This window comes from Microtus pennsylvanicus, chromosome 2 (assembly GCF_037038515.1).
Source record: "Microtus pennsylvanicus isolate mMicPen1 chromosome 2, mMicPen1.hap1, whole genome shotgun sequence".
Classification (NCBI taxonomy): Eukaryota; Metazoa; Chordata; class Mammalia; order Rodentia; family Cricetidae; genus Microtus; species Microtus pennsylvanicus.
Window position 1 is genome coordinate 11,849,858 of NC_134580.1, and position 22,455 is coordinate 11,872,312.

Here is a 22,455-nt window from a genome sequence, read left to right on the forward strand (position 1 = left end):
GGCTGCTTGCCCTCAGTAATGTGAGACCCGGATGAGTGTGGGAACTTGGAGGGTTGAGTGAGGGAGTGAGGAAGGGATTGCTCCATGAAAATAGGGAACTAGGAGGCCGGGCGGTGGTGGCGCATGCCTTTAATCCCAGCACTCAGGAGGCAGAGGCAGGTGGATCTCTGCGAGTTCTAGGCCAGCCTGGCCTACAAGAGCAAGTTCCAGGACAGGCTCCAAAGCTACAGAGAAACCCTGTCTCGAAAAACTAAAAAAAAAAAAAAAAAAGAAAGAAAATAGGGAACTAGGGCCTGTTGTGACCCAAGTATTCAGTACTGAAAGAGGCAAGTGGATCTCTGTGAGTTCCAGGCTACACAGTGAGACGGGATCAAGTACGTGTTTGTTCTGTGACAAAACACCATGACCAAAGGCAGATTTCGTAGGAGTTTATTTTAGCTTCCAGTTCCAGAGGGGTAAGGCGTCCGCTATGGGGACGGGAGGGGGGGGGGCATGGCCACAAGCAGCAGGTGAGCATGGCTGCTGGAGGAGTCCAATGCTGAGAGATAACATCTGGGCCTTAAAGGTAACAGAGATAGAACCAGCAGGGCCAAGTATATAAGCCCTCAAAGCCCAGCCCCAGTGACAGTACTTCCTCCAGCAAGACCACACCTCCTGAACATCCCTAAACAGCAACACAAATTGGGGACCAAACGTTCAAATACCTGAGCCCTGTGAGGAACAGTTCTTAGTCAAACCACCCCAGAAACCTTGTCTCAAATAATACAATTTGATTAAATAAATAAGGAACAATGGCTGCCACATCTGCAGTTCCAGAACTTGGATAGTGGAGGCAGGCATAAGGGGTTCAAGGTTATCCTTGGCTACGCACTGAGTTGAGGTTAGCCTATGCTACATGAAACCCAAAGAAATAAGCATAGGAGGGGCACATACTACCCTGGAATATGAGAGTGGATTGGATGTCAGTTAAGTATGTTCTCCTTTTTAGCACTTTTGAGGCTGAGGCAGGAGGATCACAAACTGAGGCCAGTCTGTTCTGCAGAGTAAAACCTTGTCTCAAAAGGGCAAGTAAGTGTGGGTGTGAGGCTCTTCTTATACCTAAAAGTAATTAGCTGGGAAATGTGTACGGGAGACTAGAACTCTGGTCTTCATGCCAGCGCAGGAAGCCCCGTTCCTCTTAATCCTCTAAGCTGTCTCCCCAGCCCTCACTGTTGCCTTCCTTAGTTCCTTAGGATCATTATGGACTGTCCATCTCTTTCCTCTCTGCCTGAAGCTCTTTGCGGTTGTTCCTCTTCCTGAGCGTAAGGTGGGTCATAGATCACAGTCAACTTTCCAGACTGTCTGCACTCATACTTAAGCCTCTGGCAGTCTTTCTTCTCTTCTCTTCTCTTCTCTTCTCTTCTCTTCTCTTCTCTTCTCTCTCTCTCTCTCTCTCTCTCTCTCCCTCTTTCTTTCTTTCTTTCTTTGGTTTTTCGAGACAGGGTTTCTCTGTGTAAAAGCCCTAGCTGTCTTGGAACTCGCTTTGTAGACCAGGCTGGTCTCCTCATAGAGATCTACCTGCCTCTGCCTCTGACTCTCTAGTGGATATCACACCAGGTGTCATTCTAGCATGGCGCCCTGACCTCTGACCTGAGGAGACAGAGCTGATATCAAAGTGGAGAATAGTGGAAGCTGATGCCAACCTCTGGACAGATCTTGTCAGCTTTGGGGAGGGAAGAGTCATGTGGTCAGGAAAGTGACTGTGACTGCAGGACGGTAGAGAGGAAGAGTCACAAACTGGAGAGATGACTCAGAGGTTAAGAGCCTGTGCTATTCTTCCAGAGGTCCTGAGTTTAGTTCCCAGCTCACCTAGCCACCTCAGCGCTAGCTCTAGGGCAGTGGTTCTCAACTCCAAAAGACCATCAGAAATCACAGATGTTTACATTATGATCCATAACAGTAGCAAAGTTATAATTATAAAGTAGCAATGAAAATTTTATGATTGTCACCATATGAGGAACTGTATTAAAGGATCACAGCATTAGGAAGGTTGAGAAGCTTCAGGGGAACCAAATGGCCTCTCCTGTCCTCCATGAGAAACTTCGCACATGTGCACATACACAGACATAAATAAAATACAATAATTTTTTAAAGATTTATTTATTTATTAAGCATACAATGTACTGCTGGCAAGGAAAGCACCAGGTCTCATTACAGATGGTTGTGAGCCACCATGTGGTTGCTGGGAATTGAACTCAGGACCTTTGGAAGAGCAGCCAGTGCTCTTACCCTCTGAGCCATCTCTCCAGCCCCCATTATTTTTTTTTTTAAAAAAAAGCCGGTCATAGCGGGGGCTGGAGAGATGGCTCAGAGGTTAAGAGCACTGCCTGCTCTTCCAAAGGTCCTGAGTTCAATTCCCAGCAACCACATGGTGGCTCACAACCATCTGTAATGAAGTCTGGTGCCCTCTTCTGGCCTGCAGGCATACACACAGAATAATGTATACATAATAAATAAATAAATATTAAAAAAAAAAAGCCGGTCATAGTACACACAACTTTAATCCCAGCACTTGGGAGGCAGAGGCAGGTGGAGCTCTGAGTTCAAGGCCAGACTAGATTACGGAGCAAGTTCCAGGACAGCAGGGGCTTCAGAGAGAATCCCTGTCTCAAAAAAACCAGAAGAAAAAAAAAGCCACCTGAGATACTCTGCTTTCCCCACTCTCCAGCTGGCTGGGTCCCAAGGCCTACTAACCGAGCGCTTGGCGGCCTCCAGCCCTGGTGAGAACTGAACTCCAACACAGAATGTGGCAAAGCTGTCTGAGTTGGTGCCTGTTTAAAGACAGTGTCTTTCTCATTATGTAGGCCAAGCTAGCTTCCAACTCCCAGTGATCCTTCTGCCTCTGCCTCCTGAGTCTTGGATCACAAGCTTGTCCCACTATTCCTGTCTTGTTCTGTTTGATTACTGAGCTAGCTCTCATCAACAAATTCTCTTTGGGGGGTTGTGGGGGGGGCCCCTCAGATCTATATGCAGTGGTTGGACTCCGCCCAGAAGTTGCTGATTTTCAGGGGGATGTTGTGCCTCTTCTTGTGACCTTTCCTCTGAGCCCCAGCCTACTCCCCACTCTGTCAGATCCAGGCTTCAGCTCAGGTAGGGATGTTGCTCCAGGAATGGTATAAGCTAAGCAGGCTGAGGGAGGCTGGGGTCCAGTGTTTTTGGATAGATTTCTTCCCAGGCTCTTGTGAGGAACTGGCAATAAGGCTATGCTGGGGCATCAGGGAGAGAAAGTGGGTAACATTAGGAACAGTTAGCATTACAACTGTTGTTTTCTCTTCCTTCCTTTTTGTTGTTGTTGTTTGTTTCTTCAAGACAGGGCTTCTCTGTGTAGCCCTGGCTGTCCAGGAGCTCACTCTGTAGACCAGGCTGGCCTGGAGCTCCCTGCCTTTGCTTCCCAAGAGCTAGGACTAAAAGTGTACCAACACCGCAGCCTTTTTTCTTTCTATGCAGATCCATCTTCTGTCTTTCCCAGACTTTCAGTTCATCCCCTGGGTGACCCAGCATCCCTGTTACAGTTCTTTCATGGTTTGGTTTGTTCTTTACAATTTTATTACTTTTTTTTTTTTGGAGACAGGGTCTCACTAGGATTGCAAACTTGCGGCTGCACCCAGCGTCAGCTGCTCTTGCTTCTCCCACCAGCTTTCCAGCCAGGCAGCATGGTGACAGATAAAATCTGTGCGGTGTCAGCTTTCACCACTGTTCATGGCACCTGGCACTCGCCAGATCTTCCCAGGGTAAGGCGATCCTCCCGTGTGAATGTCTCAATCCCCAGTGACTTCATCCCAGGTTTCAGTGTCCTCAGTGTTCCTTGACTGGAATGGCTGTCACTGAAGTGGTTTAGAAACTGCTTTAGGGGAAAGAAAAGACCTATGACCTAATCAACCCCTCAAGGCCCTGCTGTGACCTAAGACCAGAATTTCCCTGTCACTCAATTTCCTTCAGGCTTTGGCAGAGAATCCCCGACCCACCCAGACCCTGATCCTCAAAAAAGCCTTACATTCTTCTATTTGGTATAGGAGTGAGCCATGGCCCAGAGAGAACAGAGAATTGATTTTTAATTTATGTGTTTGTTTGTTTGTATTTATGTAGACATGAGTGTTCATGTGCTACCATGCATGTGGAGGTCAGAAGGCAATCCATAAGAACCAGTTCTCAGATCTCTGTGAGTTCGAGGCCAGCCTGGTGTGAAGAGTGAGTTCCAGGACTGTTACACAGAGAAACCCTGTCTCAAAAAACAAAACAAAAACAAAACAAAAAAAGGGAAACAATTTCCCAGAGAACAAACTCAGGTCATCAGTCTTGGAGTCACCTGGCTAGCCACTTCAGGGGATTGAATCTGCAGTCCCGAGGGACTCTGTACTCTAGTCCCTCCATGGATTGGTGAGGATTTGGATAAAGGCTCCTAGGCAGAGTTCAGGGGCAGATTTGAAGTCCCTAGGTTGGAGTAAAACTGTCCCAGAGGTACCCTGGGTGCTACTTAGAGACCCAGGGTCATGCTATTATATTACTGTGTAAAAAATGCATATGTATGAAAATGAATGAAATTCATGTATATAAATATCATAGTTAAATTCTTGCATCACATCTAAATATTGCCTGGGATATACTTACAGTAAAACTGTAGGACTTCGGATATCTTAGTTGCTTGCCTTGGACCAGGTAAAATATAAATCCAAATTTCAGGCAAACAGGGTAACTTTCTACTCAAATGTGCTGAACAAAATATGTGGGGCAGGTACTATTGGATATAAGAAGGGGTTGGGGCTGCCAGGGCAATGAGACAGACAAGGTATTATGAGAGTAGCTGTTAGCCTTGGGCAGGGGACTTGAACTTGGAGAGCCGGCCATGGACAGACCATTCTAAAAGTGCTCTGTGAACCAGGCCTGGAGTACACACCTGGGTTCTCAACACCCAGGAAATGGAAGTGGAAAATCAGGAGTTCAAGATCATGTTTGGCTACATAATGAGTTCAAGGCCAGCCTGAGATACATAAGGCCCTGTCTGGAGTACAGCACACCACACTGTACCCTGCACAAACAGAGACCCCTCAAAACTCATGCCACAGCAAAGCATAAGATCTCCCTGTGGCTGGGCAATGGTGGTACACGCTTTTAATGCCAGCAGATTGGGAGGCAGCGGCCAAAATGGTCTACAGAGTTAGTTCCAGGACAGCTAGGGCTGTTACACAAAGAAGCCTGTCTCGAAACACCCCCCCCCCCCAAAAAAAATCTCCCTGTGGCTCGAGGGAAGGCTGAGTAAGGGACGCAGCCAGGGAGTGACTGCAGTGACTAGCAACATTCCAGGCTCAGGCCCTTGGTCAGAGAATTCCGAACTCTCAGGCTCAGGGTTCACCAGCTAGGAAGACCAGCCCAGAGCCACTGGATTGAGCAAGATGTTGGTCAGAGGCCTGGCATGAGAGACAAGTAGGCTCTGAGGGGCAGCAGGGGAACATATGGAAAGTGTAGGAAATGCTTGAGTTCACCTGTGGAATGAAGGGGCTCCGGGGCCGGGGGGGGGCGCCAAGGAGGGGGACAGTAAGGTGAGCCCTGGAGAGATGCTGGAGTGGGGTGCTGAGCTGCAAGGAAGTCTCTGGAAGGAGAGATGTTTCCCACTATGTCCTTTCTGCTTCAGGAAGCCCCCAGATGGGTAGGGAGGGTAGGGTCTCCACCCCCTGGGAGGGGAAGCAAGAGCTCATCACGTAGACACCTAACCCCTCCAACTAGATCCCTGCAGGGCCTGATAAATGTTCCACTGTGCACTAAGACATAATCCCTGGGCTCTTACAGTGTGAAGGAGATTATGTTTCAAAGTTTTTACAAAGGAAAGGGGAGCTGGGGATCCTCCAATGAAGAAAAGGTAAATACAGGCCGGTAGAAACCACAGGAAACTTCCTGTGGGGTGTGGGAAAGACCCTCAGTAGGGAGGGGGCACTGGGGTGATGATCTTGATTCTCATCTCACCAAAGCCACCCCTGATCCAGCACCATCCTTGAGCAATCTCTAAGCAAGCAGGGCTGGTCCTGTTGAAACAGGCATTGTCACCCCTGTGTGGTGTGGTAATCCTCTCAGGAAGTCACCCAAGTCCACACAATACCTCCCAGCCAGGAGGATCCATTACCTGAGGGGGGCGGGGGAGAAGAACCTGGACTGGTCCCCCAGAGAGCAAGTAACCCCTAACCCAGAGCTGCTGTCTGACACAAGGCCAAGGCTCAGAGATGCAGAATTTTGCCTGAGGTCACACAGCCAGACTTGGGACTAAACTAGAATTCGCAGCTTGCAATCTGCTTGCTTCTGAGCTGGCTTTCCCTACCACCTCCTGCCTCTGGAATTAGGCACCTCTCTTTCCACTTTAATGTCTACCTCGGATGCATTAGGGTGGGTGGTCAGAGGTTTACATGCTGCTGGAGCATGGAAGGGGGATTCTGTGTCCCTCTACCCATACTGCCAGGAAATTTCAAATCTTGGCTGTGACCTTAAATGAATCACTCCTCTCTCCCAGGCTCTGTTTCCTTATCCATTAAGTGAGGGATAATCTGAACCTAGAAAGACCAAGGATTAGCTGGGTCTGGTGGTATATGTACTTGGGAAGTAGAGGCAAGAATATTGATGGAGGAAGGACATTGGTTAAAAAATAAACTGCCTTGGCCCATTTTATTGGTTAGAACATAGGTGGGTGGAGTAAACAGAACAGAATGCTGGGAGGAAGAGGAAGTGAGCTCAGAGACGCCATGCTCCCCGCTCCCGGGCAGACTCAATAGCTCTGCTTTCTGAGGCAGATGCATGAAGCTCAGACCCATGATGGACGTAGCCTAGAATCTTTCCCAGTAAGACTGATGCTACACAGATTATTAGAGATGGGTTGATCAGGATATGAGAATTAGCCTGTAAGGGCTAGAGTTAATGGGACAAGCAGTGTTTAAAAGAATACAGTGTCCGTGTAATTATTTTGAGGCATAGCTAGCAGGCGGCCGGGGTACTGGGGATGCAGCCTTGCCGCTCCTATTACAACAGAATATCATTAGTTCAAGCAGGGTGGTGGTGGCACATGCTTTTAATCCCAGCTCTCAGGCAGCAGGGGCAGGCTGGTTGATCTCTGTGAGTTCAAGGCCAGCCTGGTCTACAGAGTGAGTTCCAGGACTGACTCCATAGCTACTGTGAAACCCTGTCTCAAAAAACAAAAACAACAACAACAAAAAAAATCAATTCAGAAATAGCAAGTTTGAGGTGACTCAGTAGCTAACAGCATCTTCCAGATGACCAGAGTTCAGTTCCCAGCACCCACAAAGATGCTCATAACCATCTTTTACTCTAGTTCCAGGGGATCAGACATCCTCTTCTGACCTCTGAGGGCCCATATACACAAGGGCACAGACATACTTGAAACATAAGATAAAAACATATCTTTAAAAAAAAAAAAGCAAGTTTGAGCCCCTAGCCCTGAGCTATTTGACACCCAGTCTCAAAACTGCTTTAAAAAAAGAAGAGAGATGAAGGAAGAGGAAAGGAGGGGAAAATATGCATATACTATCAAGGAAGAGCAGGGCTAGGGTAAGCAGGAAAGCTTTCTACGGTGGGGACATTTGAAACAGGCCTGGGGAAGGTGTGTGAACAAATCTAGTCGATAAATGGGGAAGAGCTTTCCTGACCATCTACAGAGTGAGGTCCAGGACAGCCAGAGCTGTTACACAGAGATACCCTGTCTCGAAAAAGCCAAAAAAAGAAAAAAATTAAACAAACCATACATGTGTTCTCTCTTTGCCCAAACATTTCTGTCTGAGGAAGTCACCTGACAGTACAGATTTGTCCATTCCAGGGTGTTCCCTGGTTTCTATTCAAAATGATGAAAAATTGGTAAAGAGTAGAGCTACCACTGGCAAGCTTGGTCACATGAGTGGCAACGCCTCCGCATGTAGGAGCAGCAGGCCCCATTATGTTGGCTTCCAAAGAGGTGAAATGCTCACACAGAGAAAAATAGTTGAGTAACCTATGAGATGGGAAGCCAAAGCCACATCCTTACAAGCTGGGTTCATTCTATTGGCTGAGCAGTCACAGAGCTCAAGGGGAGGACACAGCGGTCACCTCTCTATGGTAGAACATCAAAGAGTGTACAGATGTTTTGGGGTTTTTGAGACAAGATCTTTTTTTTTTTTTTTCGAGACAGGGTTTCTCTGTAGTTTTTGATTTTTTTTTTTTGTTTTGTTTTTTTTTTTTTTTTTGTTTTTCGAGACAGGGTTTCTCTGTGGTTTTGGAGCCTGTCCTAGAACTAGCTCTTGTGGACCAGGCTGGTCTCGAACTCACAGAGATCCGCCTGCCTCTGCCTCCCAAGTGCTGGGATTAAAGGCTGTTCTTTTTTTTTTAAGTTTTATTTTCTGTGTATGAATGTTTTGCTTGTGTGTATGTCTGTGTATCACGTATGTGACTGTTACCCATCAACATCAGAGAGAGAGAGTCAGATCCTCTCGAACTGAAATTAAACATGCTCTTATTCCCAGGTATCCGGAGCCAGAAGAAGGAAGATCTCTTACATCCTCCCCTTGAGTTGTTTCCTTGACTCTGTGATGGGTACCTATTTATATTGGGATCTAATAACCATCAGCTAATGGTACCCAGACAGGAATTATCATTTAGTTAAGGCAGTAGTGGTGCAAGAGCCAACGATTGGCTGAAGCAGAAGGGCCACTGATGGGGGAGAGTCTTCTGTTTTGTGTTAATTTCATTGGTTAAATAAAGAGACTGCCTTGGCCCTGATAGGACAGAAAATTAGGTAGGTGGAGTAGACAGACAGAATGCTGGGAGAAAGAAGCCAAGTCAGTCAGTCAGTCGCCATGATTCTCCTACTCCAGACAGACGCAGGTTAAGATATTTCCTGGTAAGCCAGCTCGTGGTGCTACACAGAATATTAGAAATGGGTTAGATCAATATGTAAGAGCTAGCCAATAAGAGGTTATAACTAATGGGCCAAGCAGTGTTTAAAAAAGTACAGTTTCCGTGTAATTATTTCGGGTGTAAAGCTAGCTAGACGGGTGGCTGAACACAGCCCGCCGCTCCTCAACAGGCCACAGGCCCTGTGATGGCTGACATCAGAGCTACTATCTAGAAGGACCTGGAAATGAGAATGGGGACCAGTTATTTATTTCCTCTCAGGTCCCCTTTGCAACAGTTTTTTTCCCTAGTACAGACAGACTATTTCTAATGATTCCTGAATGGTTTATATAGAAACAGCTTTCTCTTAAAGCTGTACAATAACCCCTCTGTTTTACATAGAGCAGGTCGAGTGCCCTATCACAGCTCTGTAGAACTATTTCAGGTAGTGACTACTCCTGTTGATAGATCTGGGTCTAGTTGGTTTTAACAGGTACCTTGCCTGGTATTCCTAAGAGCACTATAGGTAGCTATTTTGTCCCCTATGCTAAGGAGTTTCCTTTTGATCTAACATTCTAACCTGTTGGGGGGACAAGAGGCAGCAGACTCTTCTGTAACTACTTCTTGCTAAAACAAGGATGTTGTTGTCAGGGCCCAGGAGACTGGAATCAGGCAATGGGGCATTCATCAGAAGCGCCTGGTTCCCTGACCCAGCTGTAGAGACCGAGAGCCTTATGGAAATCTACCGAAACAAATATAGATGAGAGACAGAAGTTAAAATTTAGAAACTTACATCTTAAATCACTTTCTGAGGCCTCCAGAACTCACATAGACTCTCACAGGCTCAGACCTTTATATACCTTAGAACATTTTCTTAGACCCTCAAAACTTGCATTGACGCAGGGCGATGGTGGCGCACGCCTTTAATCCCAGCACTCGGGAGGCAGGGGCAGGCGGATCTCTGTGAGTTCAAGACCAGCCTGGTCTACAGAGCTAGTTCCAGGACAGGCTCCAAAGCCACAGAGAAACCCTGTCTCGAAAAAAACAAAAAAAAAAAAAACCCCCCAAAAAAACTTGCATTGACTTCAACACTTTTTTTCCCCATCTAATCATTTACCAGAGACACAAGTAATTATTACTGAGAAGAATTATTACAAATCATGTTCCTTTTGTGGAAAGTTACACCTGAAACCTGTTTATCTTTTAATATGAAGCCTATTAGCAAGGCAAACTTGTCTACCTTTTCTCTATAGGAGACTTAGTAGCTGCAGAAAAAGCAAGCCTTGATTTTTACATATGAAATGAGATAGTATGGTGACCAAAGCTTTGGGGGAAAGGACCTGGTTCCCTGCTGCTGCTAAGCTGACAATGTTACAGTTAGGCTAGCCATCAATGCCGTCAGAGACGTGAGAAGGATAAATTATAACATGAAGTATAATCCAAATGGCCCATGTACCAGCTAAAAATGACAGAGACTAATCCATTACCTAGAAAATCATCCCAGGCTCCTGTGTTCTCCATGGAGTCAGGGGCAGAGTACCAGGACAACATCAGACTTTGGCTGCCAGGCCCAGAAAGTAAGAGGTTTTCCTGTGGAAGAAGAACGTGGGGGAGACTGACCTTTCTTTGTCTAGGTAAAATGGGGCAGTTGGCTCTCAGGCGTCCTGCTTGTCCACAGTTTGGGCCTGGGCCTGGTGGCAGGTGCAGCAGTAGGCATTCTTGCCCAGTGGTTAGTGTTACCACGATCCAAGTGCGGTTATCATGGTACCCTGTCATTATCTGTGGAGACTTTGGGGTCACAGATAGAAGCTGGAGAGTCTCTGTCACGGGAAGCTTTTTCATTAAACATTTTAAATGCAATATTATTCAGCTCTCCGACACATTTGAGGACCATTATCTATTAAGTTTATCTGAGTTAAACAAATCTTGGCTTAACCTTTAAAACACATATAGGCTAAATAAAGCTTTTTCCTATAATTTATCACATTAATATGTAGCATGACTACAGTACAGTTCTGAACATATGAAAGAATTTGATCATTTATAAGGTGGCTGACTAATTAACTTGTATTCCTTAATAATCCTTAACAGCTTACAATAACTTATTAACTTTCATTAGACTAACACTTGCACTGGGAAGGGTTGTGAGCCTGGACCGAGGGAGTCTAGAGGCTAGCATTGTCCTTGACAAGTTAATAGGCACCACAGCCACGAGTCAATGAAAGGGCCACAAGTTCATTTTGATAGAGATAAGGAAAATGATTCCCTTTTTTACAAACAGGAACTTTCTTCAAGCTCCTGAGGAAATGGAGGCTTTTGTCTAAATGCCTGAACTTGGGAACGACTTTATAGTTTTATCTCTGTTAAGTCTGAACTTTAAAAAACAACTTCCGATCCAGGCAGTGGTGGCGTACACTTTTAATCCCAGCATTCATTCGGGAGGCAGAGACAGGTGGATCTCTGTGAGTTCAAGGCCAGCCTGGTCTACAAAGCAAGTTCCAAGACAGGCTTCAAAGCTACAGAGAAACCCTGTCTCAAAAAACAAAACAAACAAAAAACACACCAAACAAACAAACAAACAAAACCCCACAATTTCTGAACTAAAGCTCCTTTAGTATCAAAATAAGACTTTTAACTCATAAACATAGCCCACTGAGAGACCAGGAAGTTTCCTGATCATTTTACAGTGCACCATTACAGACTATAACAGTTTTTTATATGACTCGGCTTATCAAAATAGCTTAAGCTTAATAAAGTTAGCAAAGACAAGTAGTCCAGACATACATTCTCAAGCATGAATAGACCTTAGTTAGGTAAGGAGAGACATTTCTAAGCCAGCGGTTCTCAACCTTCCCAATGCTTAGACCCTTAATTACAATTCCCCATGTTGTGAAGACACCCAACCACAACTGCCATTTTGCCATTGTTATGAATCTCAATGCAAACATCCGACATGCAGGTGGTCCAAGACTACCCCTGTAAAAAGGTAAAAAGGTCTTTCAACCCCCAAAGGATGGAGACTGAGACTGATAGGCTGAGAAGCTGCTCTAAGCCCTTTGCCAGACAACTTAGGTCATTGTCTTGCTGCATTATAAGATAGGAACAGCTCAGCCTCTGGTATTTGGTGCTCATAGCCGTGGCCCTAATTTTTAACCTTTTTACTTATTTTTAAGTTCAAATGTTAATATAGAACATTTTATAAACTTAAAATGCCCCATAGCCTTATAAATGTAAATATTTTAAAAGCTGTTCCTTGCTCTCTCCTTTTGCAGCCGTCACTGGATCGCCCCCACCAAATGAAGTTCCATCCCTTTCTGACGCCTGACCGAAGTAAGAACCGCAAACAGCATTTCAATGCACCTTCTCTCATTCAGAGGAAGATCGTGTTTTCCCCCTTTCCAAAGAGCTGAGTCAGAAGTACAATGTTTGATCTATGCCCGTGCAAAAGGATGAAGGTCAGGTTGTCCGAGGACAGTACAAAGGCCAGCTTACTGGCAAAGTGGTCCAAGTGTCAGAAAGAAATATGCCTGCATTATTTCATATTCCACATTGAACAAGGGCAGCGAGGAAAGGCTAACGGCACAACTGTCCGAGTGGGCAGCCACCCCAGGAAGGTGGTTATCATCACCGGGTTAAAACTGTGCAGAGACCGCAAAAAGATTCTGGAAAGGAAAGCCAAGTCTCGGCAAGTGGTACTCGCTGCCCCTCATGGCCCACTGCAGCCACTTGGGAACTGCCCCTACCTGGGACTGACTACTCTGGGGACCCGCTGCCCACTGCCGCCACTTGGGGACCTGCAGCTTTTCTGCCTCAGCAGCCACTCTGAGATCTGAAGCATTTTTACTTTTACCATTACAGAGCTATATGGATAAATCTATGGGTTTTAACAGAGGAGAGGATTCATAAGTTCACATAATTTTGTGATTTCAAGATTTAAAATAAAAAAGCAAGGATATTAAAAATCGGCATGGCTATGCCCGCCTGAGCTTGTGGCCTCACACGGCAGCCTCAGAGCCGCTGCAATGGCAGACACCTGGGAGCCTGTAAATTAACAGCAGCCTCTAACACTGGCCTCTGCCAGGTCTGTTACAGCATGGCCTATGCCGGGGCACAGCAGGCAATGAGGGACGGGCACCTCCTGGTCCCAAATCCCCCAACTGCCAAGTGGAGAGCACGGCTTGTGCCCACTGTGCAGCCCAGCTTCAGCTATGATCCCAGCCTGACCTGACAGCCAAGCTGCAAGAGTAGCTTTTAGGAAACGGCAGCTTCCCGAGAATTGTGGATGGTAGGGGTATGGATTTCCAGGAGATGTTGAGAGCTTCTGACATGAGCTCCCTGACCCTGGGAATGAAGGCTGGCCCACGGTCTGTCTGGATGGTTCGTGAGACACCAAACCGAGGAATGATGTGGTCCAGGAGTACCTGAGCCACCATATCCACTGTTTCCCTGGAGGCCGGAAACACTTCTATTCATCCTGTAAAGGTGTCCACAAGTCTTAAGAGATAACAGTTTTTGTGAGTAGGCAAATGAGTGAAATCAACCTGCCAATCTTCACCCGGTTGGTGGCCATGAAGCTGGTGTAGAGACTGACGTATGTGGGAAGCCCCCTGTGGGTTGGCCTGGGCATGTCTGGCAAGAGGAGTGAACCTGTAAAATAGAATCTTGAAGATAGATGGGGTCAAAAGGGGGCTCCAAGAAGCAGAACAAAGCTTTGGGGCCTATGTGTAAGGTCTGGTGGATGTCTGGAATGATTGACAGTGCCTGGTCTTGAGGGAGGATGAGATGGTTATTTAAACAGAACCATCGGTCCTTTGTTTTTGCGGCCCCCCTTTTTATAAGCTCGTCCCTCTCTTTAGGTTGGTAACAGGACTGATAGGAGGAAGTTGAGAACAAAATATGTTCTGTGGAGTCCGAGGAGCTGGAGGCCAGCCCTGGGGCCACTGAGTCAGCCTTGGCGCTGCCTAAGGCCACTGGGTCCTTGGAGGATTGATGTCCCCGACAGTGAATAATGGATACTTCTGCAGGGAGCTGGAGGGCCTCCAGGAGGTTGGCTATAAGGGGTCCGTTAATATGGGAGTACCCTTGGTAGTGAGGAAGCCCCTTTCCTTCCAGAGTGCAGAATGGGTATGGGCTATTAAGAAGGCATATTTAGAGTCAGTGTAGATATTAGCCCATTGGCCCTTAGCTATTTGGAGCGCCCTAGTCAAGGCAACTAATTCAGCCTTTTGTGAGGAGGCTCCCATTGTCAGGCAGGTCGCTTCTACTATGTCAGTGGGAGTGACCATTGCATATGCTGCCTGGTGGTTTCCTGATTTATCTATAAGGGAACTTCTGTCAACAAACAGGGTGAGTTGGGGATCTGGAAGTGGCTGGTCCAGGAGACCCGGCTGGGGTGAGGTTAAAACCTCTATAGCCTCTGGGCAAGAGTGAGAGGAGGTACCAGAGGGGGAGGGAACAGGAAGGAGAGTTGCAGGGCTTAGGGCAGGACTGGAAGCCAAAGTAATTTGGGGGTTTTCTAGATACAGTAAGTGAAAAGCCTGGACTCATGGAGGCCCAAGGAGGGAGAGAGAGGAGGCGGGGTTTGGAGAGAGACAGGAATGGGGGCCTTCTGCAGGGGGGGACACAGAGGTTCCAACCAAATACACACAAGTGACACAAAAAGCTGTCTGGGTCAAGCGTGGTGGCGTGTGTTTGTAAGTCCAGCACTTGAGAGACTGCCATGAAAGTGCTAGGAATTGAACCTGGGCCCTCTGGAAGAGAAGACAGTGCTCTAACCACTGAGCCAGCTCTTCAGCCCCCCCCCCCGTTCCTTTTGGGGTTCTTAGTCTCATCAATAAACGAATTTAGCAACAGACTCAAAAGGAAGCACAAGGACAGTTTTCTTAGACTTTAAAAGTCTAACAATATAAATAACAGGGCCGGTAAGTGTAAATCTCAGCAGATACCTGAAGGGAAATGTAAAAAAAAAAAAAGCCATGCCAATTTTGATGGAGATTGACAAGTAGACACAAAGCAAAAGGAGAAGGGGCCTTCAGAGAAAGAGTGGAGAAGCCCAGAGTGCCTTGGAAAACACATTCCTGCCGGTATCCATCTAGAAGAAAGAGAAGCAAATAAAAAGAATAAAGGAAAGGTCTGAAGACGCAGAAAGTGGAACCGTACAGGGCAGGCGCCTGCCTGGAGAAGGGACTTCTGGGCAGGAAAGGTGCATTATCTCCCAAGGGGACCATTACTCCTCTCAGCTCCTCTGGGGAAACTTAAAATGCCAGGTCTCTACCAGGTGGAACTTAGAACAAAACCCAGATACTCCCCACCTTTATACAAGACGATTTAAATGTCAAGGGAAGTCTAAGCTGATGTTTACCTTTCTGGGGTTACCAGGGGAACAGGAGGTGGGACCTACTGTAGCAACTGGACCTCTTTATCCCTCCCTCTTCTCAAAGTGACACACAGTCGCCATTCTCTGCTTTCCACTAGTCTGTAGCTGTTTTTCAGGTTTTTTTTTTTAACTATTTGCTCTCTGGGGGCCAGCCACTCAGCTTCCAAATAAATACTTAGAGATTGTTTCTTACTTATGAATGCCTGAACTTAGCTTGACTTGTTTCTAGCCAGTTTTTCGTAAATTATCCAGTCTACTTTTTGCCTCTGGGCTTTTACCTTATTCTATTTCTTTTTCTTTTCTTTCTTCTTTTTTTCTTTTCCTTCCTTCCTTCCTTCCTTCCTTCCTTCCTTCCTTCCTTCCTTCCTTCCTTTCTTTCTTTTGAGACAGAGTTTCTCTGTGCAACAGTTCTATCTGTCCTGAACTTGCCTTGTAGACCAGGATGGCCTCAATCTCCCAGAGATCCACCTCCTCTGCTTCCCTAAATGCTGGAATTAAAGGTGTGCACCACCACTGCTTGGCTACCTTTTTCTATTTCTGTAAATCTTTTCTTTACTTCTTACTCCATGTCTGGCTGTGTGGCTGAGTGGCTGGCCCCCGGTGTCCTCTCCCTCCTCCTTTTCTCATTTCTGGATCTTCTCTTCCCAGATTTCTCCTTCTATTTATTCTCTCTGCCTGCCAGCCCCACCTATCCTTTCTTCTGCCTAGCTATTGGCCATTCAGCTCTTTATATATGCCTGTTTTAGGCAGGCAAAGTAGCACAGCTTCACAGAGTTAAACAAATGTAACATAAAAGAATGTGACACAGCCGGGCGGTGGTGGCGCACGCCTTTAATCCCAGCACTCGGGAGGCAGAGGCAGGCGGATCTCTGCGAGTTCGAGACCCGCCTGGTCTACAAGAGCTAGTTCCAGGACAGGCTCCAAAACCACAGAGAAACCCTGTCTCGAAAAACCAAAAAAAAAAAAAAAAAAAAAAAGAATGTGACACATCTTTGCATCATTAAACAAATCTTCCACAGTATAAACAAATTAGCACATCATAAAATAATATTCCACAACACTATTCCTTGCCACTATAATTGGCCCATTGAGGACAGGGGATATGTAGCTGAGCCTAGCTTGTTAGAACTGTCAGGACACATGACACTAAAACCCCAGCCACTCTCCTCCTCCTACTCTTCTTCCTCTCTCTGTCTCTCTCTGTCTCTGTGTATGTGTGTGTGTCTCTCTGTCTTTCTCTGAACTGAACCTGGTTGTGGTTGTGCTGACACTTGAGGCTGAGGCACCCAAGCCATCTCTTAGAAGACAGGAGCTGTTTCTTGGCATAAAATCCACACCTAGCACACACATGAGACATGAACCCTCCTGCAGCTCTCACAGGCTTAGCCCTGCCTTGTAGATAGAAGGATTCAGAGATAGGAGTCTGCTCAAGTCACACAGCCTCCCAGCAGGGGAGGAACGTACCAGCTGACCGTCACCCTCCCCTCCCATTTCTTAATCCATATTTAACCCCTGTTGCGCTGTCCACTCCTTTCCCCCCTCCCCCTTCATTCACTCTTCTTTGCTTGGTTGGGTTTCTCTGTGATGCTTTGGAGCCTGTCCTGGATTTTGTTCTGTAGACCAGGCTGGCCTCAGACTCACTGAGATCCGCCTGCCTCTGCCTCCTGAGTGCTGGGATTAAAGGCGTGCGCCACCACCACCCGGTCTCTTTTCTCAAGTTTAATTTTAACATGTATGGATGATCTGCCTGTACACCATGTACCTGCCTGATGCTCATCAGAGGCCAGATGTAGTTATAGGAGGTTGTGGGTTGACATGTAGGTGCTGGGGATTGAAGCCGACTCCTTTGGAAGGGCAATGGGTGTCTTTTCAGAGCCATCTTTCCAGCCCCTCTTTCACCGTTTCTAACTTGTTATTGAAGTACCAGTAACACTCCTCACAGCCTGGTAAGAGTCTAAAACACACAGCAAGGAGCTGGCCAGACACAACAGGATGAGACCAGCTGGGAAGACCTGAAAGTGCCCTTGGCTAACTGTGTGACCTAGATTGTCTGACGTGGTACTTGGGCTCTCTGTGACTCAGTTTCCCCATTTGTAAAATGGGGATAATTATGGTGAGTTCTTGACAGGCTCCGCTTTGGTGTACTTTGGAAGTAGCTAGAGTGTGCAGCCAGCCACACCTGCGAACAAGAAATAGGGCTGGGCCATGGTGGCTCACACCTTTAATCCTAACACTCAGGAGGCAAAGGCAGGTGGATCTCTTTTTGTTTGTTTGTTTGTTTGTTTTTTTGTTTTTTTTTTTTTGGTTTTTCGAGACAGGGTTTCTCTGTGGCTTTGGAGCCTGTCCTGGAACTCACTCTGTAGACCAGGCTGGTCTCGAACTCACAGAGATCCACCTGCCTCTGCCTCCCGAGTGCTGGGATTAAAGGCGTGCGCCACCATCGCCCGGCTTGCGCCACCATCGCCCGGCTCACACAAGCTTTATTCAAATATCCACTTATGGTTTTGGCTTGGCATGACTGCATTCATCTTAAATTATAATGGCCAGGATTGTCCCATGTTAGCCCTGCAACCAGACATGGTGCTGTGTGCACTCAGAATGCAGAGGCAAGGGATCCACATCTCCCCACCCTCTTCCCTGCTTCGTGCCTGGGAATCCAAGAGTCTGACTGCAAATTATTTATTTTGCCAGACGGTTGTGCCACACGCCTTTAAACCCAGCACTCAAGAGGCAGAGGCAGGTGGATCTCTGAGTTTGAGGCCAGCCTGGTTTATAGAGTTCCAGAACAGCCAGGGCTACAGAGAAAACCTGTCTTGAAAGAATAAAAAAAAATTATGTATATGAGTGTTTTGTCTATGTCTATGTATGTCTATGCACCATGCATGTAGTGCCCACAGAGGCCAGAAGAGGGTGTCAGATCTTTAATAGGCCTTCAGAACTTAGCACAACTGACTCCATGATGGAAGTGCCATTCAGGTTGTCAAACTCAGAAGTGGATACCTGCCAGAAATGCAAACACCTGATCTATCGAAGTCCATAGTTCTGGGAAAGTCTCTCATTGCACTAATCTTGCTTTTTGGCTTCTGTTCTGCTTCTGGCTAACTCTTCTTCTTAACTGATAGGTGTCAATCAGGATATGGATTTTGTGTTTAAAAGCTCACCCTGAGAAAGACTCCGGACTGCACTGGGATCCTGAACACTTAGTGTAGTCACCAGACGGCTAATAAAGACTTTCTATTGGCTGAGACCTGGGTCTGAGCAGTCTTCTCCGGTGGATACCCCACAACAGAATCTCCTCCAGTTGTAAGCACCATGTGGGTGCTAGGAACTGTACCTGGGTCCTCTGGGAGAACAGCCAGCTCTGAACTTCTGAGTCATCTCTCAGCCCCTGACTGAAGGCTCTTAATGTGAACTTCATCCATCATCAAAAGGTATGGAGGAGGTAGCTGGGAAGTGGTGGCCCACACCTGTAATCCCAGCACTTGGAAGCCAAGGCAGGTGGGTCTCTGAGTTTAAGGCTAGCCTGGTCTACAGAGCGAGTTACAGGACAGCCAGGGCTACACAGAGAAATCCTGTCTTGAACTCTCCACATTAAAAAAAAAAAGGTATAGAAGAGACCCCTCCTCTCGTCTCTGAGCTCTGATTCTCTTCAGAGACCCCACCATGCTGTTGGCCTTCTGTCTGTCTGTCTGTCTGTCTGTCATGACATTAATAACTCTAATAGACTCCTTAGTTCTCAGTAATGTGTAAGTGTCCCCATCTAAAACTGATTCCATCAGGCAAGGGGGACAGTGTCACGCACCTTTAATCCCAGAACTCTGGAGGCAAAGGCAGACAGGTCTCGAAGTTCGAGGCCAGCCTTGAACAGATAGACTCTGCCATCCCAGGTGAGATGTAGCATCTCAATGTGATTGTCACCAGTCCTTCCTTGGTGGCCAGAGATCAGTGTATGTTTCATGTGCTTATTGGCTATTTTTACACTTTCTCTAGAGAAAAAACTATTAGAATTTTCTCCTTTAACTTTATTTTGATTTTTTTTAAATTGAGATAGGGTCTCAGATTGCCCAGGATGGCCTCAAACTATTATATGACTAACAGACAATGATCGTTTTTTTTAAAATATTTATTTATTATGTATACAATATTCTGTCTGCGTGTGTGTCTGCCGGCCAGAAGAGGGCACCAAACCTCATTACAGATGGTTGTGAGCCACCATGTGGTTGCTGGGGATTGAACTCCTGACTTTTGGAAGAGCAGGCAATGCTCTTAACCACTGAGCCATCTCTCCAGCCCCCAGACAATGATCTTAAACTTAACTCTCCTGCTGTGACATTCTGAGGTCACAGGCCTACCCCACTATGCTCTGATGTGGCATAGGGTCTCTGCTACCAGCAAGGCCAGAGAGCCTTCCTTTCAAATATTTAGCTGTCCCTCCTAATTTAAACCCAACTTCACTGAAAAACCCCTAGCCTCTGAAAAAGCCCCAAATAAACCAATCTCTCCTGGTGGCCTTGCAACCTTTTACCTCCATTGGTGTGGTTTGAAAAAGCGGCGCGTGAGAGAAAGACGCCATGCCGAGCTCAGGTGGAGGGGTTTTTTACTGGGGCAAAGTGAATGGGAAAAGGGGGGAGAGGAGAGGGGAGACCAGGCTCTGGGGACAGGAGTGGCAGGAGAGGAGAGGAGAGGAGAGGAGAGGAGAGGAGAGGAGAGGAGAGGAGAGGAGAGGGGAGGGGAGGGGAGGAGAGGACAGGAGAGGACAGGAGAGGAGAGGAGAGGGACAAAGAGAGAGAGATGGGAGGTAGGCAGGGCCCTTTTAAAAGGGAACATAGCGAATATGCACAGGTGTCTACAGCTGAGGGCATATACCCCAAGATCAGGCCAGTACAGATGCCTGAATACTAACATCCATGTCCCTGGAACACACGCTCTATGGCATATCCAACGAGGCTCAAGATACCCCGGGAACGGGCACTACACCAGATAACCTGCTTTGACCTCATTCTATGCCTCGTCTACAGCAAAGGGCTGTCTCCTCTGTGGGTCTAATGACTACATACGTCTACCTAGTAATTGGGAAGCATCAGGTTAATGAGAACTTACTTCAAACACAGAGGGAATAAGGAGAAAGATCTTCAGTAGCACACTCGCCATCCTGGCTGACGCCCAAAGAGAAAATCGCCTTGACAGAAAACTTCGCAGCTTCTGTAGACCATGAGCTCTAGTGTTCCGCATAGGCTGTCGTCTGTCAATCTCTTTTAGCTTCTGGCCTCAGGTTACATGGTCAGCAATTAAATGTGTTTTACATAGGCAGAAACGGAGCTGAGCCTTTTGGGGAAAAGAGAAGATTTGTGTAGCAGAGACACCACCACAGCTATCCCCAGAGCACACCAGCGTGGGAAGATCGCAAAGCAGAAACCCTACCGTGCTGTTCTGGAGCTGTTCTTTGCCCTGTGATGGAGTCCTGCTTTCCCTGATACAATTTCCCTGATAATTAGCTGTTCTGGTGGGCCAATTTTAACAGGGATCTAGCCAAGCTTTAATGTTATAAGTACAATGCTACTTTCCTTATTTTCCTTTCTTTACTTATTTTTTATATTTTTACATTTATCTTGTGTATATGAATCTTTTGCTCGCATATATGTCTGCACACCATACATGCAGGCAAAGAGTGGTGAGCCTCCCTGTGGGTTCTGGGAATGGAACCTGGGTCCTTTACTAACTCTCCAGCCCTCCCCCTCTCGGCCTTGTTTTAACTGTTTAGAATGTTGCTTTCTGTAGTCTGAGACCATACTTCTTTTTTAAAAAAATATTTATTTACTTATTATGTATACAATATTCTGTCTGTGTGTATGCCTTCAGACCAGAAGAGGGAACCAGACCCCATTACAGATGGTTGTGAGCCACCATGTGGTTGCTGGGAATTGAACTCAGGACCTTTGGAAGAGCAGTCAGTGCTCTTAACCTCTGAGCCATCTCTCCAGCCCCCAGACCATACTTCTTCAGCTACATTTTAGTTTTGCGTGACAACATTCTCTAAATAAATTTATTAGTAAATACTCTGTAACTTTATTACTCAAATTCCCTCCTATATCATTCCCTGCTGTTGGAGCCATTAGCAATCTTTTACAAAGTCCAGCGTAAAACTCCGCGTCACAGGGGACTGGACACTCGGAGCCCTCAGTCTCGATAAGTTGGCTCCGACGTCAGAACCAGAGTCTATCTGAGAGGTAACGTGGTGGGGTGGGTCAGTTAGTTCAGCAGGCACGGTTCTAATAATGCTGCTGGAATGATCAGAGGAAGGACCCGAAGGAGACACCAGCCAAGCGGCTTCCTCCAGCAGTGGCTAAGCGCACCAGGGGGTTCTCTAGGCCGCGCTTTCGTCAGTTCTTTTCGTTGAGCTGTTTTCCTCCTCTCTGATCCTCTGATTTGCTAGCGTAATGACAGGATTCTTTATTCGGAGAGGCACAGAACCCTCCCTTTTAGCCATCAGTGGATTTAGACCTTGTACAGACTATTTCATTTCATATTTATTCATCTACAATATGCACAACCAGGCATAATTCATTAACGAAATGAGACAAACCCTCTCAGGAAGCCTATTATTCCCTGAAACGCAGGGCTTTCCAGTCCTGACGAGCCCTCCTGGGGAGCCCTATATTAAGTACTATGGCTAGCGTCACCATCACCCTCAGTCTAAGGGCAGAAAAACTGAAGAGCAAGAAGAGCAAGCCTCCTTTTCAGTATGGACTCTTGGCTCCCTCCCCTCATGGCTGCTCCCCTTACTTAGCCCCCTTTTCCTTATTATCCTCATACTTGACCCACCTACACTCGCCTCAGAACTTCCCACTGACAAACCAAAGTTTAATGCCACCCGTGGAAACAGATTTACTAGGTTTACTTAAAGCTCATGGGTGACCCAAAAGCATGGGTGATGGCTTGCCTTTAGCTGTATAGATGGATGGAGTTCTGCTTCACACACACACACACACACACACACACACACACACACACACACACATTTCCTACCAACTCCCAATCCCCAAGACCCTGAAGTCATGTGCAATTAGGGCACACAGAAGGCAGGATGGAGGTGGCTAGAAATCACAGGTAACAATCTAGTGACCTTCCCCGGCCACTCCTTTACAAGAGAATGTGGGCTGTCAACAAGCCCTGTCACGATG

At 46.8% G+C, this 22,455-nt stretch overlaps 1 long non-coding RNA gene across 1 annotated transcript; it reads left to right on the top strand.

Annotated features, from left to right (window-relative positions):
- The first annotated feature begins 18,417 nt into the window (after positions 1-18,417).
- On the top strand, positions 18,418-21,311 carry LOC142844705 (uncharacterized). The gene is made up of 3 exons (XR_012909767.1): positions 18,418-18,705; positions 20,582-20,777; positions 21,134-21,311. It is a non-coding gene; the product is annotated as an uncharacterized LOC142844705 (long non-coding RNA).
- The last annotated feature ends 1,144 nt before the right edge of the window (positions 21,312-22,455 follow it).